Source organism: Ornithorhynchus anatinus, chromosome 4, assembly GCF_004115215.2.
Source record: "Ornithorhynchus anatinus isolate Pmale09 chromosome 4, mOrnAna1.pri.v4, whole genome shotgun sequence".
Taxonomy (NCBI): domain Eukaryota; kingdom Metazoa; phylum Chordata; class Mammalia; order Monotremata; family Ornithorhynchidae; genus Ornithorhynchus; species Ornithorhynchus anatinus.
Genome location: NC_041731.1, coordinates 34,861,484 through 34,867,046, shown reverse-complemented (window position 1 = coordinate 34,867,046; position 5,563 = coordinate 34,861,484). Strand labels below are relative to the sequence as shown.

At 47.0% G+C, this 5,563-nt stretch overlaps 1 non-coding gene across 1 annotated transcript; it reads left to right on the top strand.

Annotated features, from left to right (window-relative positions):
• The first annotated feature begins 2,372 nt into the window (after positions 1–2,372).
• Positions 2,373–2,510, top strand: LOC114811368. The gene has a single exon (XR_003759072.1). It is a non-coding gene; the product is annotated as a small nucleolar RNA SNORA7 (small nucleolar RNA).
• The last annotated feature ends 3,053 nt before the right edge of the window (positions 2,511–5,563 follow it).

Sequence of the window (5,563 nt, the reverse complement as noted above, 5' to 3'; positions counted from 1 at the left end):
CGAAATGTATCGTTCTGGACTGAGGCGGAGGGCCAGATTTAATATCCTCATGGAAAATACTGCACCTGATCCAATTACCACAGGGATTTTGATAGAGTCAGCAGTCAAGATGAAAGATTCAGAGGCCCAGGTCTGAGGAGTAAACATGAAGACTGAATTACTTCTGTACCCTGGAGAGGCACTGGTTCTTTCAGGTCACGGCTCGGTCACCTAAGGGCCAACCTAGGGAAGGTGCGACGAGTGCTCTGACTGGAACAAGTGGCCAGATGACCGGTCAACCTTGCTCCGGCTCTGTGCCCAGACCCATCCAACTCCCCAGGGCACCAGAAGACCAGGAGGAAGAAGCCTAGGGCCAGCCTAAGAGAAATGGCCCAGGCTTGTCATGCCAAGCTTTGACCCCAGGCCTGAGTGAAGGGACAGCCACAGGGGCCTCAGGGATTGGTGAGCAGACTCCAAAGGGAACTCCTTTCTTCCTCTCAGTGTCTCAGCACAGGGAAATGGGGAAGCTGGAGGTGAAAAACCATTAGTTTTTCAAATGGTTAGATGGTTGGAAAAACCATCACCCTGATTCTATTTAGTTGCCATTGTTTTTATGAGATGTTCTTCCCCTTGACTCTATTTATTGCCATTGTTCTTGTCTGCCTGTCTCCCCCGATTAGACTATAAGCCCGTCAAATGGCAGGGACTGTCTCTATCTGTTGCTGACTTGTACATTCCATGCGCTTAGTACAGTGCTCTGCACATAGTAAGCGCTCAATAAATACTATTGAATGAATGAATTAGTTTTGCCCATAGAGAAATTTCTGTTTCACCTCCAAAGGGAGAAGAACCCAAAGCCCTTGGGAAACCGACTAACTTCATTTACCTTAGCCAGATGATAATAATCACCATAGTTTCCAGGGCTTGAGTCACAGAATCATTTTCTAGGCAAATATTTGACCACAAGCTGTTTTCTGAACCCAGGCACCATTAAAACTGCATTTTCAGCCACCAGAAATGCTTCATATACCCCAGCTATTATGGAAATACCTCACATGTTAATGGCTCCTTCAATCCTCAAGGATCTCACTATGTGTTGGCATCTGTAGACACATTTACTTATATTAAGCCACCTCTGGAGTGACTGTTTGAACAGACCTACAGGAACACTGGGTCACCAAGAGGTCAGGAGGAAAGAAAACCCCTCATTCGATCTGAACCCACAGGAAGGGCAGAAAGGGGAGGATTCCAGGAGCAAACTGGAATTTGATCGGAACACTGGGCTTGACTCCCACCTCCTTGCTTCTCCTCAAGTGACTGAGAAAAACTATCCTGAAGTCTTAATGGCCTTGAATCACCAAGCCCTAGCAAATCCACATCAAGCAGACACTCCTAATCATTGGCTTTAAAGCATTCAATCAGCCTGACCTCTCCTACCTTACCTCACTGATCTCTTACTACACTCCAAACCGAGCTCAATTTGCTCCCCCTGTTCCAGTTTTTTCATTAAGTCCCAATCTCATCTATCTCACTGCCGATCGCCTTCCTATGTCCTTCTTCTTGTCTGGAACTTCCTCCCACTCCATATAAACCGGACCACCACCGTCCCTGCCTTCAAAGCCTTACGAAGGTCATATTTCCTTGAAGAGACCTTCCTTGATTAAGCCTTCTTTCCCCCAGCTTCCTCTCCCTTTTGCACCATCTACGCACTTGGGTCTGTGACCTCTGGCCATTTGGTATTTGCCCCATGCTCAGCCCCACAGCACTATGTACATATCTATAAATTTTATATTATATTTATTTATATTTATGTCTGTCTCTCCCCACTAGACTGTAAGCCTATTATGGCCAGGGAACATGTCTACCAAATAATAATAATAATAATAATGATCGTATTCGTTAAGCACTTACTATGTTTTAAGCACTGCTCTAAGCCTGGGGTAGACACAAGCTAATCAGGTTGGACACAGTCCTGGTCCCACATGGGGCTCATAGTCTTAATCCCCATTTTACAGATGAGGTAACTGAGGCACAGAGAAGTTAAGTGGTTTATCCAGCGGGACAAGTGGAGGAGCCAGAATTAGAACCCATATCCTTCTGACTTTCAGGCCCACCTTGTATCCACTAGGCTATGTGTCTCTGTTGTACTGTACTCTCCCGAGTTCTCCATAAATACCACCGATTGATTGATTGACCTGTGTTCTAATCCCAGCTCCACCACTTGCCTGCTGTGTGACCTTGGACAAATCACTTCATTTCTCTATGCCTCAGTTTCTTCATCAGTAAAATGGTGATTAAATCCTACTCCCTCCTACTTAGAATGTGAGTCACATGGGGAACAGGGACTGTGTCCAACCTGATTAGCTTGTCTCTACCCCAGTACTTAGAACAGTCCCCTCTCAGGATGGCCCCTGGAGAGTTGCCAGTACTCCACCAGTCTTGGCTATGGGAGGGAGAGTCAAGCAGAGGCCTACCCATCCCATTCCTACCTTGGGCAGTGGCTAGCGAGTGGAAGGCAATCTGTTACAAGTCAAGACTCACCTGTGCTGGGCAGCAATGGCACGGGAGACAGTCAAAGGTGCAGACTCAAGTTTACAGTGCCGTCGAAGGCACTTGCATATTTTTACTAAGAAAACTCTATGGATCAACTACCAGAACGATTGCAGATGGAGGTGGGGCGTTCTGGGAGAGGAGTGTCCATGGACTCATGATGGGTTGGAGTTGACTCGACATCATAAGACAAAACTTAGAACAGTGCTCGACACATTCTAAGCTCTTAACAAATAGCATAAAAAAAGTTGACACACCATTCATCAACCAAGTGCAGGACTAGCCCCAAATGGACCTTGAGAAGAAGAATTGCAGGGTAAAGCCTCAGAGGTACCTTAGAGGTTTCATTCCGCCCAGATAAAACAAATGCATTTGGAACTTCCTAAACCCCACCCACCTATTCCTGACTCTAATAACTCCTGAGCATTCTCAGAGCCACCCCAGACCTCATTCTGAATGGGAGGGGCACCATCCATCCACTGTCCTTTATTGGGGATGGATCACCAAAAAAACTTGAATGGGCCCCCTATCATAATAATGGTATTTTTTAAGCCTTTACTTGTGCCAGGCATTGTACTAAGCACTGAGGCATATGCAATATAAGCAGATTGGATACAGCCCCTGTCCCACATGGGGCTCACAGTCTAAGGGGGACTGCAAACAAGCATTCCATCCCCATTTAACAGAGGCACAGGGCAGTTGAGTGATTTGCCGAAGGTCACCCCAAATGTTAGAGCCAGGATTAGAACCAAAGTCCTCTGACTGCTAGGCCTAAGCTCTTTCCAGTCGGCCACCCAAAGCTCCGGGGCTGGGGTCAGTCACCCTAATTCCATCTGATTCCATCTCTGGCCCCAGCCGGTCATCGTGAAGGACACTGTAGAATGGGCCGGCTCTTATGGGAAGCGAATGCAGCCCGAGCTCTGGGGAACCAAGGCACTGGAATGGCAACTGGAATGGAGTAAGTGTATTCTTCCAAGCTGGAGAGGAATGCATTCTTGTCATCATGCTTCAATTAACTCAACACCAGGAGCCTTTTCGGATCAAATCCACTGCTGAAGTTTGGAGCTCAGATTAAAGCTTCGACCTGAAAACCCATTTTGACAGCTCGGGGGTTTGTGTGTGTACACTCAGCCGCCTATGCGCATGCACACACACACACACACACACACACACATGTGCACACACTTCTCTTTCCTCTCCCAGCCAGTATGTTTTGGGCTGCTCCAGAGAGAGAATGATCAGTGAGGGAGGAAGAGTCAGAGTGTTCTGATGGCCTGGGGCAGGATTCCGGGCTCCCTCACCACCTTGTCCCCTCAAACCTTTTGTTGCATTTGTTCTCCGGTAGTGGGGGGAGGTAAAGGTTGTCTTGGTTACTCTATAGAATTGATGCACATCATCTCACTGAGTGAGTGAGAGAGCATGCGAGGGTGGCTGCGGGGAGGGGAGAGGGGGAGGGAGAAAGACATTGAAAAAATATCTGAATATCCCTCCTCACTTGGGGCTGCAGTCTGAATGGAAGCCAAGAGCTGCTTTTAAGGTTTTTTTTCCAGCTGAATTCTGCAAGGAAGGAAGATGCAGCAGTCAGCCCGAGGGGTAAGAGGCGCCATAGAGGGATATGAAGAGTCCTAGACACAGAGTGGGACACTTGAAAAAGATGCAGCTCCCCTGATCTTGAGAGCTCTGCTCTCCAATGGCCTGTTTACACCAGAGGCTGCACACAGATTCCCATCTCCCCAAAGACCTATAAAACCTCCAAGACACACAGGATGAAACAGGTGTGCTGGTGGCTCAGAGGACAAACCTGAAAAGGGAACGCAGGAAAGAATGAAATGAATTTTGCTTGAACAGAGGAGGGGTGGGGGAGAACGGTGCCAAAACAGAAATCAGTGAAAAATACGGAGAGGAGAAGAGGTAACAGGAAAGGAAGAAAGGTAGTGGGTGGTACAAGGTGGCACAAGGTAAGGGAGTTAGGATGAAACCCCAGCGAAGATAATCAAAGATTCTAGGAGTGGTGTCCATTCATCAATGGAAATAAAGAGAGGAGATGCTCTATTTGACACCTTCAAACTTGGCCTGAAGAAAGCCCAGAGGACACCATGTAGAGCTACCTAGACAGGTCAATATGCTACACAGCAGCATGGCCTCATGGCAAGAGCATGGGCTTGGAGTCAGAGGACATGGGTTCTAATCCTGGCTCTGCCACTAGTCTGCTGTGTGACCTTGGGTAAGATTGTGAGCCCCATGTGAGGCAGGGGCTATATCTACCCCAGCACTTAGAACAGTACTTGACACATAGTAAGAGCTTAACAAATTCCATCATTATTATTATCATTATTATTACACAGGACAGTCTGACAGAAGAGGATAGGGGAGAGGGGGGCAGTGTTTTACAGCTCTCTCCATTCTTGCTCCCTAATATATTTATTGAGTGCTTACTGTGTGCAGAGCACTGAACTAAGCCCTCAGGAGAGTAAAATAGAACAAAGTTAGTACTGCCCACAAAGAGCTTATAGTCTAGAGGTCGAGACGGGCCTTAAAATCAATTAGAGATCTGTACGTAAGTGCTGTGGAGTTGAGGGTGGGGTGACTATCAAATGCTTAAAGGGTACAGATCCAAGTGTAGAGGAGATGCAGAAGAGAGAAAGGGTAGGGGAAATGAAATCTTAGTCTTCTTAGAGGAAATGTGATTTTAATAAGGCTTTGAAAGTTGGGAGAGTGATGGTCTGCCAGAAATGAAGAGGGAGGGAGTTCCAGGCCACAAGGAGGACGAGGGCAAGGGGTCAGTGGCCGTTGTTGGGTAGAGATTGTCTCTATTTTTTGCCAAATGGTACTTTCCAAACACTTAGTACAGTGCTCTGCACACAGTAAGCACTCAATAAATACAATAGAATGAATGAGATAAGATCGAAGTACAGGGAGTAGGTTGGTGGTAGAGGAACAAAGCGATCAGGCTGAGTTGTAGTAAGAAATCACTCAGGTAAAAGAGGAGGATGTGAGTGCTTTAAAACCTATGGTAAGGAGTTTCTGCTTGATG